We start from the raw sequence: 16,403 nt of genomic DNA on the forward strand, positions 1-16,403 counted from the left end.
ATGTCATTGACAAACTCCTGGAAGACTGCTGGAGCATTACAGAGTCCAAATGGCATCACCAGATACTTGAAATGCCCATCACGAGTATTAAACGCAGTCTTCCTCTCATCCCCTTCTCGTATACGAATCAAATTATAGGCCCCACGAAGGTCTAGTTTAGAGAAAATCCTGTCACCCTGCAGTCGATCAAATAATTCAGAGATTAAAGGAAGTGGGTAGCGGTTCTTGATTGTAATTATATTCAAGCCTCTGTAGTCGAAGCAGGGTCGCAAAGAACCGTCTTTTTTTCCACGAAGAAGAACCCGGCTCCGGCAGGGGAAAAGGACTTCCTGATAAATCCCTTCGGTATAGCACAGTGCAGTTCAGTCTTTCTCCATTGACCGTAGAGATGTACAAGGGCTTTAACAGGCGAGATACAGGAAGATGATACTTATGTACTAGGGAGGCATCAATAAAGTTTCCTGCGGAACCAGAGTCCAAGAAGGCAAGAACAGAGACAATCTCTTTGGAGGGTAGAAAAAGCTGGACCGTCAAATTTAAGCGTGGAGAGGTGGTATTCACACCTAGGGAGGCCTCTCCCACAAACCCCTGCGAGCGTTTCCCTGTGGCTGTAGATGTAGAGGACAATCTTTTAGGAAATGATCCACACTGGTGCAGTATAGGCATATAGTCTCAGTTCATCGTCAAATTCTTTCCTGCAAGACCGATCCACCTGCATAGCCTCCACTGCAGGAGGCAATGTAGAAAGTTGTGGTGGTTGCTGGAAGACAGGTGCCAGATGAGGAAAGCCCTTTCTTGGCGAAGTTCCTCACGTTAATCAGAGAAATGGATATCAATCCGGGATGCCAATTGTATAAGTTCATTCAAGTTAGATGGCAATTCCAGGGCAGCAAGGGCATCCTTGATATGACTAGATAGTCCTCTCTTGAAGGTGAGGAGCTTCATTGTTCCATGATAACTCCTATGCCAGTGTACGAAACTGAATGACATACTCGTTCACAGATGAGTTGCCCTGTGAAAGACTCAGCAATGCCGTCTCAGTGGAGGAGGCTCGTGCTGGTTCTTCAAAGACTCACCGAAATTCCGTCAGGAAAGCCTGGAGATTGGTTTTGAGAGCATCACTGCGATCCCAAAGCCCTTCCAGTTAAGAGACTCACGACGAAAACCACCTGCTCGTTCCGTAGGGAACTGTTCCGCCAAATGTTCAATGTGCATGGAGCACTGAGTCACGAAACCACGACCAAGACTTGGGATCCCCCTCATACTGTATTTCCCCCTTGGGATTTCCCCCTTGGGATCCCCCTCATACTGAAGAGACAAGCAGAGACAAGAGACAAGGTTGTTGTTGAGCAGTTAGCAACTGCTGCATCATGGCGGATAACTGGCTCAACTGCTGTGCCTGCTACGCCAACTGCTGTGACTGGAGTGTCACGATAGAAGCGTGATCCAGATTATCTGGCTGAGGAACCCCAGGGGGATCCATGGCCGGATCTTGATGTTGTCGGAACGACCGACCAATCACGGACCTGCTGGGCAGTGATCGGGACGGCAATCGGAGCGGAGATTGGCGCCGGCAGGGGGTCTCCTACCTAGCCCTGGTCCGACGGGGGTCCCCTCAGGATCGGTGGAGGCGACAGGAGCAGCAAGATCGGTCCCTGCGGCAGGATACAGCGGCGGCAAGATACAGCAGGAGGTGAGGCCTGTTCACCTCCTACTGTTGCTTAGCAACAACTCGCAGCATGCAAAGCCAAAGGACATGCTGTGAGTTGTAGTTTTGCAACAGCTGGCATACCAACTACAACTCCCAGCATGCCCTTTGGTAGTCTGTGCATGCTGGGGGTTGTAGGTTTGCAACTGCTGGAGGCACATTTTTTCTATGAAAAAGTGTGCATTTACTGTTGCATAACTACAACTACCAGCATGCACAGACTACCAAAGGGCATGCTGGGAGTTGTAGCAGTGTGTCTCCAGCTGTTGCAAAACTACAACTCTCAGCATGCCGTTCGACTGTCAATGCAGCTGGAGACACATTGGTTGTGAAACCGAGTTTGTTACCTAACTCAGTGTTTTGCAATCAGTGTGCCTCCAGCTTTTGCAAAAATACAACTCCCAGCATGCACTGAGAGACTGTACATGCTGGGAGTTGTAGTTTTGCAACAGCTGGAGGGACACTGGTTGCGAAACACTGAGTTAAGTAACAAACGCTCAGTGTTTCACAACCACAATGTGCCTCCAGCTGTTGCATAACTACAACTCCCAGCATGTATGGCCTGTCAGTGCATGCTGGGAGTTGTGGTTTTGCAACAGCTGGAGGCCCCCCCCCCCCCATGTGAATGTACAGGGTACATTCACATGGGTGAGTTTACAACAAGTTTTCTGCTACAAGTTTGAGATGCGGAAAACTTTCCGCCGCAGCTCAAACTCCCAGGCTCAAACTCACTGTAAACCCAACCATGTGAATGTATCCTAAAAACACTACACTACACTACACTACACCTTCACAAAATAAAAAGTAAAACACTACATATACACATACCCCTACACAGTTCCCCCCCCCCCCCCACAATAATAATAAAAAAAAAGTCTTGTACGGCAGTGTTTCCAAAACAGAGATACACCAGCTGTTGAAAAACAACCACTCCCAGTATTGCCGGACAGCCACTTACTGTCCAGGCATGCTGGGAGTTTTGCAACAGCTGGAGACACCCTGTTTGGGAAACACTGCCGTGGGGTATTTTTGTGGTGGATTCAAATCCACAATTTAGGCCTCAAATGCGCATTGCGTTCTCTCACTTCGGAGCCCTATCGTATATCAAGGAAACATGGGGTATCTCTGTACTTGTGAGAAATTGCACTACAAATTTTGGGGGGCTTTTTCTCCTTTTACCCCTTGTGAAAAGGTAAAGTTGGGGTCCACACCAGCATCTTAGTGTAAAAAAAAAAATGTTTACACTAACATGCTGGTGTTGCCTCATACTTTATTTTTCACAAGCGGTAAAAGGGGAAAATTTGTAACGCAATTTCTCCTGAATATGGAAATACCCCATACATGAGCGTAAAATGTTCTGCAGACGCACAACAAGGCTCAGGAGTGAGAGCACACTATGTACATTTGAGGTCTAAATTGGTGATTTGCACAGGGGTGGCTGATCTTACAGTGATTCTGACATAAACGCAAAACAATAAATACCCAGATGTGACCACATTTTGGAAACTACACCCCACATGGAATGTTACAAGGGGTATAGTGCGTCTTAACACCCCACAGGTATTTGACAAATTTTCGTTAAAGTTGGATGTGAAAATGAAAAAAAAAAAATAATTTCACTAAAATGCTAGTGTTACCCTACATTTTTCATTTTCACAAGGGAGAGTAGGAAAAAAGCCACCCAAAATTTGTAGCCCCATTTCTTCTAAGAATAGCATGCAATGTCAGGCTGCTGCTTCCAAAGCCAGCAGGATATTGTCATGTATAAAAAGAGGCATGGACTCAAGGGACAGGGACATAATACTCCCCCTTTATAAAGCATTGGTACGGCCTCACCTGGAATATGCTGTTCAGTTTTGGTCGCCCGTTCATAAAAGGGACACTGCGGAGTTGGAAAGGGTGCAGAGGCGCGCGACTAAACTAATATGGGGCATGGAACATCTTAGCTATGAGGAGCGATTAAAGGAGTTACAATTGTTTAGTCTTGAGAAGAGACGTTTAAGGGGGGATATGATAAATGTATATAAGTATATAAATGGCCCATACAAAAAATATGGAGAAAAACTGTTCCAGGTTAAACCCCCCCAAAGGACGAGGGGGCACTCCCTCCGTCTGGAGAAGAAAAGGTTTAGTCTAAAGGGGCGACACGCCTTCTTTACCGTGAGGACTGTGAATTTATGGAACGGTCTACCTCAGGAACTGGTCACAGCAGGAACAATTAACAGCTTTAAAACAGGGTTAGATACATTCCTGGAACAAAATAACATTAATGCTTATGCAGAATTATAAAACTACATCCCTTCCCCTTATCCCCTTACACCCTTCACTTCAATTCCCTGGTTGGACTTGATGGACGTATGTATTTTTTCAACCATACTAACTATGTAACATACCCCATATGTGGATGTAAAGTGCTCTGTGGGCGAACTACAATGCTCAGAAGAGAAGGAATGCCATTGGGATTTTGGAGAGAGAATGTGTCCGAAATTGAAGGCCATGTGTGTTTACAAAGCCCCCATAGTGCCAGAACAGTGGACCCCCCCCCACATGTGACCCCATTTTGGAAACTACACCCTTCATGTAATGTAACAAGGGGTGCAGTGAGCATTTACACCCAATAGATGTCTGACAGATTTTTGGAACAGTGGTCCGTGAAAATGAAAAATTTAAATTTTCATTTGCACAGCCCACTGTTCCAAAGATCTGTCAAACGCCAGTGGGGTGTAAATGTTCACTGCACCCCTTATTAAATAATGTGAGGGGTGTAGTTTCCAAAATGGGGCACATATGGGGGGTCCTCTGTTCAGGCACAACAGGGGCTTTGTAAATGCACATGGCCCCCAACTTCTATTCCAACCAAATTCTCTCACCAAACACCCAATGTCACTCCTTCTCTTCTGAGCATTGTAGTTCGCCCACAGAGCACTTTACATCCACATATGGGGTATTTCCATATTCAGAAGAAATGGGGTTACACATTGTGGGAGGCTTTTTCTCCAATTACCCCCTGTGAAAATGAAAAATTTGGGGTAACATCAGCATTTTAGTGAAAAAAATAAAATGTTTAATTTCCTGTCCAACGTTAGGGGAAATTTGTCAAACACCTGTGGGGTGTTAAGGCTCATTGTACCCCTTGTTACATTCCTTGAGGAGTGTAGTTTCCAAAATAGTATGCCATGTGTTTTTTTTTATCGCTGTTCTGGCACCATAGGGGACATGCCCCCAAAAAACCATTTCAGCAAAATTTGCTTTCCAAAAGCCAAATGTGACTTCTTCTCTTCTGAGCATTGTAGTGCACCCGCAGTGTACTTGATGTCCACACATGGGGTATTTCCATACTCAGAAGAAATGGGGTTACAAATTTTGGATGGCATTTTCTTCTATAACCCTTTGCAAAAATGTCAAATTTGGGGGACAACAAGCATTTTGGTGAAAAAAAAATATTATTTACACATCCAACTTTAACGAAAAGTTGTCAAACACCTGCGGGGTGTTAAGGCTCACTGGACCCCTTTTTAGTTCCTTGAGGGTTATAGTCTCCAAAATAGTATGCCCTTTATTTTTTTTTGCTGTTCTGGCACCATATGGGCTTCCTAAATGTGACATGCCCCCCAAAAACCATTTCAGAAAAACTCACTCTCCAAAGTCCCATTGTCGCTCCTTCCCATCTGAGCCTTGTAGTGCACCCACAGAGCACTTGACATCCACCTATGAGGTATTTCCTTACCCGAGAGAAATTGGGTTACAAATTTTGGGGGGCTTTTTCTCCTTTTACCCCTTGTAAAATGTAAAAAAAAGTGTAAAAAATTAAGATTTGGAATTTTCTCCTTCATTTTGCTGCTATTCCTATGAAACACCTAAAGGGTTAACACACTTTCTAAATGTCATTTTGAATACTTTGGGGGTGCAGTTTTTATAATGTGGTAATTTATGGGGTATTTCTAATATGAAGACCCCTCAAATCCACTGCAAAACTGAACTGGTCCCTGAAAAATTCCGATTTGGAAAATTTTGTGAAAAATTGGAAAATTGCTGCAGAACTTTGAAGCCCTCTGATGTGTTCCAAAAGTAAAAACATGTCAACTTTATGATGCAAATATAAAGAAGACATATTGTATTTGTGAATCAATATATAATTTATTTGGAATATCCATTTTCCTTACAAGTAGAGAGTTTCAAAGTTTTAAAAAAATGAAACATTTTCTAAATTTTTATGAAATTTGGGGATTTTTCACCATCAAAGGATGCAAATAACGACAAAAAATTACCACTGTGTTAAAGTAGAATATGTCACAAAAAAAATCTGGGAATAAGAATAATCGGTAAAAGCATCCCAAAGTTATTAATGCATAAAGTGATAGTGGTCAGAATTGCAAAAAAAGGGCTGAGTCCTTAAAGGGGTACTCCGGTGCTTACACATCTTATCCCCTATCCAAAGGATAGGGGATAAGATGCCTGATCGTGGGAGTCCCGCAGCTGGGGACGCCCGTGATCATGCACGCGGCACCCAGTTTGTAATCAGTCCCCGGAGCGTGTTTGCTCCGGGACTGATTACGGTCGACCGCAGGGTCGGCGGCGTGTGACGTCACGCTCTGCCCCTCAATGCAAGCCTACGGGACATTTTTGAAAATTGCTGCTCTACTTTGAAGCCCTCAAATTTTTTCAAAAAGTAAAGTGGACATATTGTATTTGTGAATACAAAATAAAAGTATTTGGAATATCTATTTTCCTTACAAGCAGAGAGCTTCAAAGTTAGAAAAATGCAAAATTTTCAAAATTTTCATGAAATTTTGGGATTTTTCACCAACAAAGGATGCAAGTAACAACGAAAATTTACCACCAAAATAAAGTAGAATATGTCATGAAAAAACTATCTCAGGATCAGAATATACGGTAAAAGCGTTTTAGAGTTATTAATGCGTAAAGTGATGGTGCTGAATTGCGAAAAAGGGCTCAGTCCTTAAGGTGAAAAAGGGCTGCGTGCTTAAGGGGTTAATCGGGTGTAGGATGCCATTGTGGCACTTGTAGTCTGCTGCAGACATCCCCCATTGTATGCATTTTATGCTGGGGATTGCCCTTAGCATCAGACCACAAGCGCAGGATCTGCTCTCCAAGCATAAATGCACTACTGCGTTTGGGGTTGAGCACCTCCTGCTTTTTGAGACCACTTTTTTTTCTCTTCTTGTTGTTTAACCCCTTAAGGACCAGGCCATTTTACACCTTAGGACCAGAGCGTTTTTTGCACATCTGACCACTGTCACTTTAAACATTAATAACTCTGGAATGCTTTAAGTTATCATTCTGATTCAGAGAATTTTTTCGTGACATATTCTACTTTAACATAGTGGTAACATGTTGTGGTTACTTGCATCCTTTCTTGGTGAAAAATCCCAAAATTTGATGAAAAATTAGAAAATTTTGCATTTTTCTGACTTTGAAGCTCTCTGCTTGTAAGGAAAATGGATATTCCAAATAATTTTTTTTATTCACATATACAATATGTCTACTTTATGTTTGCATCATAAAATTGATGTGTTTTTACTTTTGGACCAGAGGGCTTCAAAGTTCAGCAGCAATTTTCCAATTTTTCACAAAATTTTCAAACTCACTATTTTTCAGGGACCAGTTCAGGTTTGAAGTGGATTTGAAGAGTCTTCATCTTAGAAATACCCCACAAATGACCCCATTACAAAAACTGCACCCCCCCAAAGTATCCAAAATGACATTCAGTCAGCGTTTTAACTCTTTAGGTGTTTCTCAGGAATAGCAGCAAAGTGAAGGAGAAAATTCACAATCTTCATTTTTTACACTCGCATGTTCTTGTAGACCCATTTTTTGAATTTTTACAAGGGGTAAAAGGAGAAAATGTATACTTATAGTTGTAGCCCAATTTCTCTCGAGTAAGCATAAACCTCATATGTCTATGTAAAGTGTTCGGTGGGCGCAGTAGAGGGTTCAGAAGCAAAGGAGCCACAAGGGGATTTTGGAGAGTACGTTTTTTCTGAAATGGTTTTTGGGGGGCATGTCGCATTTAGGAAGCCCCTATGGTGCCAGAACAGCAAAAAAAAAACAAAAAAAAAACATGCCATACCATTTTGGAAACTAGACCCCTCGGGGAACATAACAAGGAATTAAGTGAGCCTTAATACCACACAGGTGTTTCACGACTTTTGCATATGTAAAAATGTTTTTAATTTTTCACAAAAATTTGTGTTTCCCTTTAAATTTCACCTTTTTGCAAGGGTTAATAGCAGAAAAGACCCCCAAAATTTGTAACCCCATCTCTTCTGAGTATGGAGGTACCCCATAAGTTGACCTGAAGTGCACTACGGGCGAACCACAATGTTCAGAAGAGAAGGAGTAATATTTGGCTTTTTGAGAGCAAATTTTGCTAGGGGGGCATGTTGCATTTAGGAAGCCCCTGTGGTGCCAGGACAGCAAAAAAAAACCACATGGCATACCATTTTGAAAACTAAACCCCTTGAGGAACATAACAAGTAATTAAGTGAGCCTTAATACCCCACAGGGGTTTCACGACTTTTGCATATGTAAAAAAAAAAAAATGTTTTCACTAAAATGTGTGTTTCCCCCCGAATTTCACATTTTTGCAAGGGTTAATAGCAGAAAAGACCCCTCAAAATTTGTAACCCCATCTCTTCTGAGTATGGAGGTACTCCATAAGTTGACCTGAAGTGCACTACGGGCAAACTACAATGCTCAGAAGAGAAGGAGTCATATTTGGCTTTTTGAGAGCAAATTTTGCTAGGGGGGCATGTCACATTTAGGAAGGAGACTGGGCTCTCTATTCTCTGCTGGACACTCTGCCACTGGGCAATGGAGACTAGGCTCCCAATTCCCGGCACCTCACTCGGCCGCTGGGGAATGGAGACTGGGCTCCCAATTCCCAAAATATCACGCTGCTGCTGGGGGGCAGGAACAACTACCTCTGCCCCCTGTAACTCAGCCCGCCGTTGGGGAGGGAGGACGCTGCTCTCCTCTCCCTGCATTTCACACTGCCGCTGGGAAATGGAGACTGGGCTCCCAATTCCCGGCATATCACACTGCTGCTGGGGAATGGAGACTGGGCTCCCAATTCCCGGCATATCACACTGCCGCTGGGGAATGGAGACTGGGCTCCCAATTCCCTGGGGTTCTTCCCAGTAAATCTCCACGTTGTCCTCCCAGCTGAAGGGCTCTGGACCTGGGTCTGCCACAATGCTCTCCTGCTGGGTATCCTCGATGGAACGGAACAGATCTCTGTAATCCTGCTCCAGCTCCATCTCTCGGATTACTAGGGGGGCCAGGTCTTGCTCCACTCCGTGAAGGTCATCCCAGTCATACCTGCTCTCCCTCCACTCAAAGAGATTCTGGAACCGGGCTTGTGTAGCGCTCCCAAACTCAGGCTCTGCAAAAGTCTCCCATAACAAGCAAGGACCGTCCCTCTGGCTTGTCATGCTCGGCTGTCCGGGGTAAGTACTGCGCTTCATACCACCAGAGCACCTGGTTGGCATCTTCCAGCCACATCTCCCGACATACCAGGTGCTTCAGATCTTCTACCCACTTTTCCAGGGGCTGCTCTCCCAGGAAAGGCATCCGCAGGGATAGTCGCTTCTGCTGTCGCTGCTCTTCCTTGGGGAGCCTCTCGTCCCGCAGATATTCCACAATACCCAGTGCCTAGTACCAGATGCCTTTGCGGACTGCATCCCGGCCATCCAGGTCCTCCTCTTCGTACAAAACTGCTGGTTCCATTCTGCTGCTTTTAGGGTCGCTGTACTGGGACATGCGTTGCCCCCAACTTGTAAATCCAAAGAAATGGTGTTCTGTAGCTGTCCTTCTGGCTGTAGGAACGATCCCACCGTTGCAACCAATTGTAACGGACCGTTTCTGCACACAAGGGGTTAAAAACCGTTTAGGCAATCATCCCCTTTTCAGAAACACAGGCACAGCTACTGCAGAACACCAAACTCCCGAACTGGATACAAAATAGAACTCCAAACTGGAACCTCACGAATAGCTGCTAACAGACGAACAGGAAAAGCTCCCAAATGGCTTACACTCCTGGCAATCAGTCTCTAACAGCATACAGTGAATCCCCCCAAGAACGAGACAAGGCTCTGTGTTGAGGGTCAAGCAGTGGTCTGAGGTGCTGGCACACCCAGCCTGGTTTTCATTACAGTCTTTTCAATTACAGGACTGCCCACAGGGAGGTATAAAACAACCAATCACACATCAGTTACATCCCACATATCCCCTCCCATTATACTGAGAGAATAATATTCCATCTCTCATCGCACCCCTGTGGCGCACCACAATACCATTGTGTATTCTTCCCAACTATCCTATCAGTGCTGTAGTCACTTGCAATTTCTGCAGTGATGAAGAGTGAAACTGTCCCCCAATCTGTGGCTCTCCAACTTTTATGAAACTACAACTCCCATAATGCCTGGAGATCTGCAGACATGATGGGAGTTGTAACTTTGCAAGAACTCGAAAGACGCTTCAACCGAGGGGATTTTAGACTATGCAGCCCATTTTTTTTTGGTGGGTATCTGACTGCTGGGACCCACATCGAAAAAAAAATGGGCTGCCTAGTCTAATATGCCCGGGCCTATTTTTGGTCCCAGTCTGGCCTTGACCTGCATCATCTGCTGTAAATAGGCCTGTCAAGAAGATGCCAGAGCATATAATAGGGTGCAGACAGAGGCACAGTTCATATAGGGGCAGACAGAAGCACAGTTCATATAGGGGGCAGACAGAGGCACAGTTCATATAGGGGCAGACAGAGGCACAGTTCATATAGGGGGCAGACAGAGGCACAGTTCATATAGGGGCAGACAGAGGCAGTTCATATAGGAGGGCAGACAGAGGCACAGTTCATATAGGGGGCAGACAGAGGCACAGTTCATATAGGGGGCAGACAGAGGCACAGTTCATATAGGGGCAGACAGAGGCACAGTTCATTTGGGGGGGGGGGGGGGGGGAGACAGAGGAACAGTTCATATAGGGGGGGGGGCAGACAGGCACAGTTCATATAGGGGGCTGACAGGGGTACAGTTCATATAGGGGGCAGACAGAGGCACAGTTCATATTGGGGGGGCAGACAGAGGACACAGTTCATATTGGGGGGGGCAGACAGAGGCACAGTTCATATAGGGGCAGACAGAGGCACAGTTCATTTGGGGGGGGGAAGACAGAGGAACAGTTCATATAGGGGGCAGACAGAGGCACAGTTCAAATAGGGGGCAGACAGAGGCACAGCTCATATAGGGGGGCAGACAGAGGCACAGTTCAAATAGGGGGCAGACAGAGGCACAGTTCATATAGGGGGGGCAGAAAGAGCCAGAGTTCATATAGGGACAGCAGAGGCACAGTTCATATAAGGGCAGACAGAGGCACAGTTCATATAGGGGCAGACAGAGGCACAGTTCATAGAGGGGGCAGACAGAGGCACAGTTCATATAGGGGGGCAGACAGAGGACACAGTTCATAGAGGGGGCAGACAGAGGCACAGTCAATATAGGGGGCAGACAGAGGCACAGTTCATATGGGGGGAGACAGAGGCACAGTTCATATGGGGGGCAGACAGAGGCACAGTTCATATAGGGGCAGATAGAGACACAGTTCATATGGGGGGGGCAGTCAGGCACAGTTCATATGGGGGGCAGACAGAGGCACAGTTCATATAGGAGGCAGACAGAGGCTCAGTTCAGAGGGGGCAGACAGAGCCACAGTTCATAAAGGGGGCAGACAAAGGCACAGTTCATATAGGGGACAGACAGAGGCACAGTTCATAGAGGGGGCAGACAGAGGCACAGTTCATATGGGGGGGGGCAGACAGAGGCACAGTTCATATAGGGGCAGACAGAGGCACAGTTCATATAGGGGCAGACAGAGGCACAGATCATATGGGAGGCAGAAAGGCACAGTTCATTTGGGGAGGGCAGACAGAGGCACAGATCATATGAGGGGGTAGACAGAGGCACAGATCATATGGGGAGCAGACAGAGGTACAGATCATATGGGGGGCAGACAGGGGCACAGATCATATGGGGGCAGACAGAGGCACAGATCATATGGGGGGGGGGAGACAGGCACAGATCATATGGGGGTGGGGAGACAGAGGCACAGATCATATGGGGGACTGACAATGTTGCACAGTTCACATGGGGGGGGGCAGATATAGTTTGCATGATTCAGAGGGCACAGACATCTCCTTTATTGTTTTAAGGAACACAGAGGTATAATTTGGTTCAGGGCACAGTGGCCAAAAAATATTTGAGGGCCCAGCATGTGGCAGCAGTATACTCAGGGGCACGGTCTGTGGCAGCATTATACTCATGGGCACGGTGTGTGGCAGCATTATACTCATGGGCACGGTGTGTAGCAGTATTTTATTTAGGTACACAGCATGTGGCAGTATTATATTCATGGGCACAGTGTGTGGCAGAATTATAACAGGGGCACAGTGTGTGGCAGTTATATTTATTTAGGGGTACAGTGTGTGGCAGTTATTTATTCAGGGGCACAGTGTGTGGCAGTTATATATATTTAGGGGCACAGTGTGTGGCAGTTATATATTCAGGGGCACAGTGTGTGGCTGTTGTATATTCAGGGGCACAGTGTGTGGCAGTTATATATTCAGGGGCACAGTGTGTGGCAGTTATATATTCAGGGGCACAGTGTGTGGCTGTTATATATATTTAGGGGCACAGTGTGTGGCAGTTATATATTCAGGGGCACAGTGTGTGGCTGTTATATATTCAGGGGCACAGTGTGTGGCAGTTATATATTCAGGGGCACAGTGTGTGGCAGTTATATATATTTAGGGGCACAGTGTGTGGCAGTTATATATTCAGAGGCACAGTGTTTGGCAGTTAAATATTCGGGGGCATAGTGTGTGGCAGATATATATTTAGGGGCACAGTGTGTGTGGCAGTTATATATTCAGAGGCACCAGTGGCGTTGCGACCGGGGTGCGGGGGGTGCAGGCCGCACCCCGGTGACACCAGGCCTGGAGGGGTGACACCACGTCCGCCAGCCCCCCCCCCCCTCCCCCCCCCCCGGAGTTAGAGTGAGCAACAGCAGTGAGTGACATCTTCACCAGCAAGCCCCCCCCCGTCCTCATCTGTGCGGCGGCACGTGGGTGGCTCCGGACCTGCAGAGAGACTCACACATCTGGCAGTCACGTCCCCACCAGCGACGCCACTACACAACCACATTCCCCTCCCTCCCGCGGCGGCACGTGTGCACCTTCGGGCCTGCTACCTAGGATGTGAGGCAGCGCGCTAAGTCCCGACTCCCTCTAGCCCTGGTCCTCCTCACCAATCCGGCAGCACCACAGACAACATGACTGCCACCACCGGTCCTCCACTGTTGTCCGGCGACTGGGGTGCATCTGACCCCTGTAAGGTACTAACAGGGATAATGGGGTTGCTGAGAGGCTCTGGGGGGGTGCCACTGGCAGGACGATGATCCTCCTTATGTATGATGAGGGTGCTACTGATCAATGTTGGGGGTCCTGCACCCCTATTATCCATCAGCGGGATCATCCTCCTGCCAGTAGCACCCCCATCATCCCTCAGCAGATCATCCTCCGGGATGATAGGGGTGCCACTGGCAGGAGGATGATCCTCCTTATGTATGATGAGGGTGCTACTGATGAATGATGGGGGTGCTGCACCCCCATCATCCATCAGCGGGATCATCCTCCTCGATGATGGGGGGTGCCACTGGCAGGAGGATGATCTTCCTTATGTATGATGAGGGTGCTGCACCCCCATCATCCATCAGCGGGATCATCCTCCTTGATGATGGGGGGTGCCACTGGCAGGAGGATGATCTTCCTTATGTATGATGAGGGTGCTACTGATGAATGATGGGGGTGCTGCACCCCCATCATCCATCAGCAGAATCATCCTCCTGGATGATGGGGGTGCTACTGGCAGGAGGATTATCCTGCGAATGTATGATGGGGGGGTGCTACAGCCGGGGGGGGCAGTAGCATTGGGAGGATCATCCTTCTGCTAGTAGCACCCCCACCATCCCGGATGATGGGGGTACCACTGCCAGGAGTATTATCCTGCTGATGTATGATGGGGGTGCTACTGATGTATGATGGGGGTGGTACTGATGTATGATGATGGTGCTACTGATGTATGATGGAAGTGCCACTGGCAGGAGGATGATCCTCCTTATGTATGATGAGGGTGCTACTGATGTACTGCTGCACCCCCATCATCCATGAGCAGGATCATCCTCCTGCCAGTAGCACCCCCATCATCCATCGGCAGGACCATCAGAGGGTGCAGTTTTTGGCAGTATTTTATTCATTTGGGTACAGTATGTGGCAGAATTTTATTCTGGGTGTTCAGTGTGTGGTAGTATATTCATTGGGTGCAGTATGTGGCAGAATTATAATGGGGGGGGCAGTGTGTGGTAGTATTATATTCAGAGGGTGCAGTGTGTGGTAGTATTATATGCAGAGGGTGCAGTGTGTGGCAGTATTATATTCAGAGGGTACAGTGTGTGGCATTCTTATGTTCAGAGGGCACAGTGTGTGGCAGTATTATATTCAGAGGGAGCAGTGTGTGGTAGTATTATATTCAGAGGGTACAGTGTGTGGCAGTATTATATTCAGATGGTGCAGTGTGTGGTAGTATTATATTCAGGGGAGTGCAGTATGTGGCAGAATTATATTTGGGGGGAGGTTCAGTGTCTTCCAGTATTATATTCAGAGGGTGCAGTGTGTGGCAGTCTAATATTCAGAGGGCACAGTGTGTGGCAGTAGTATTATACTCAGAGGGAACGGTGTGTGGCAGTAGTATTATACTCAGAGGGAGCAGTGTGTGGTAGTATTCAGAGGGTGCAGTGTGTGGTAGTATTATACTCAGAGGGCGCAGTGTGGCAGTTTAATATTCAAAGGGCACAGTGTGTGGCAGTAGTATTATACTCAGAGGGAACAGTGTGTGGCAGTAGTATTATCCTCAGAGGGCACAGTGTGTGGCAGTAGTATTATACTCAGAGTTAGCAGTGTACAATGTCTGGCCTCATTATATTATAATTGTTTTCAAATAGATTATTAGAATGCGCTGACAAAGTGAGGAGCCATCTGGGCGTCACATTCTGCAGAGAGAAGATTTAGCTGGACCCGGCGGTATGTACCATCTGAATTAGATAAGGGAAGACTATAGAGAAGACGTCCCCTGTAATAACTTATTTTATTGTGTATTATACCGGACTATGTCCCATCAGAGCTATAGCCACTTGTAAGTTCTGCAGTTAACAACTCCCAGTATCCCCTTATCACTGGTTACATCATACTGGGAGCTGTAGTTTTACATTGTGAAAGCTTCTTTAGTGCGTTCCCCTTACTCGGAAATTGGTATATTTGATTATAATACTGGAAATGCTTTTCTGCGATGCACTTTGGTGTCTCTCACAACAGGCTAAAATTTTACTTTGGTGGAGTGTGTGTGTGTGTGTGGGGGGTTATGGGGTGACACCATTTTCTACCACACCGGGTGACACCAACCCTAGCAACCCCACTGAGAGGCACAGTGTGTGGCAGTTGGGGAATGATTATGACTTATTATGAGAGTAATAATAATGTTCTACAACAGGCAGTGTCTATTTCTTGCATGGCACTCCAGCCACTAGGTGTGAACCAGGTCTTAGTGTTTTGCTCGGACCTTTACTGGATGGCAGACCTGGATAAGCGGACCCCTACTAAAAGTAGTTGAGTACCCCTGGACTAGGAGATCATCCACCCATGGACAGACTCCTGAAAAAAACTTGGTGAAAAAACACAAGTAAAGTACTGGCAGAAATTACAAAAGTGAAAAAATTATAAAAAAAATAACATTTTATGTTATTTTATGTATTTTACCTCAAGATTAATTTAACTCCTCTGTCCCATTGCTGGGGCATGTGAAGAAGTAAGTTTTGAAAAAGAGAGATGACTTTGGCTGGAAGGCATCTTGCTGTATCAGAAACTTTTATTGAAGCCCTCCTGCTAACCAGAGACTCTTGCTTTGGCAGACTCACTGCAATCATATATAACTTGGTGGCCCTTTTATCTGAATGGGCATTATGAAATCTATGTTTGCTCATGATAGAGGTTATCCCAAGATCCCAAGATTAAAACTGATGACCTATCCACAGGGAGTATGATATCATGGGAGTCCAACAGATTAAACCATCACTGAGAACCTCCATTCTCATGATAAGAGTCTAAGTGATTGGACTCCCAATGATCAGATACTTATCACCTCTCCTGTAGAATGTGATGTAATGGTAACGTGATTTTAAAGGTAAGGTGATCCCAGATAAAAAATTTGGATTATATGTAAATTAATAAATTATTTTTGGTGTGATTTGAGAAGACACTGGATCTTGTCACCAGAGATTATAAAAGTGCTTCCCTGCTGTGCTTTAAAAAGACTCTCAGAGGCTACTTTTTGGTAGTGAACCATTGTGAGATGAGTGTCTCCTTAGTGTCATGAATGAGAAACCTGTCACTATGGAATAGAAATAAATAGTCTTTAGCGACAAATCTAGGTTCTGTTTGGAATAAGACTAGAGCCAGATGCGAATATGGAGGCCTCATGGAAAGCTTTTCAATCCTGCCTTTGCTGTGGAGCAAAACATTTCCTTGATTGGTTTGATGGTCATCCCTAGTAGTGACACTTAACAGTGT

The sequence above is a fragment of the Hyla sarda genome, chromosome 6, assembly GCF_029499605.1.
Source record: "Hyla sarda isolate aHylSar1 chromosome 6, aHylSar1.hap1, whole genome shotgun sequence".
In the NCBI taxonomy this organism is placed as follows: Eukaryota; Metazoa; Chordata; class Amphibia; order Anura; family Hylidae; genus Hyla; species Hyla sarda.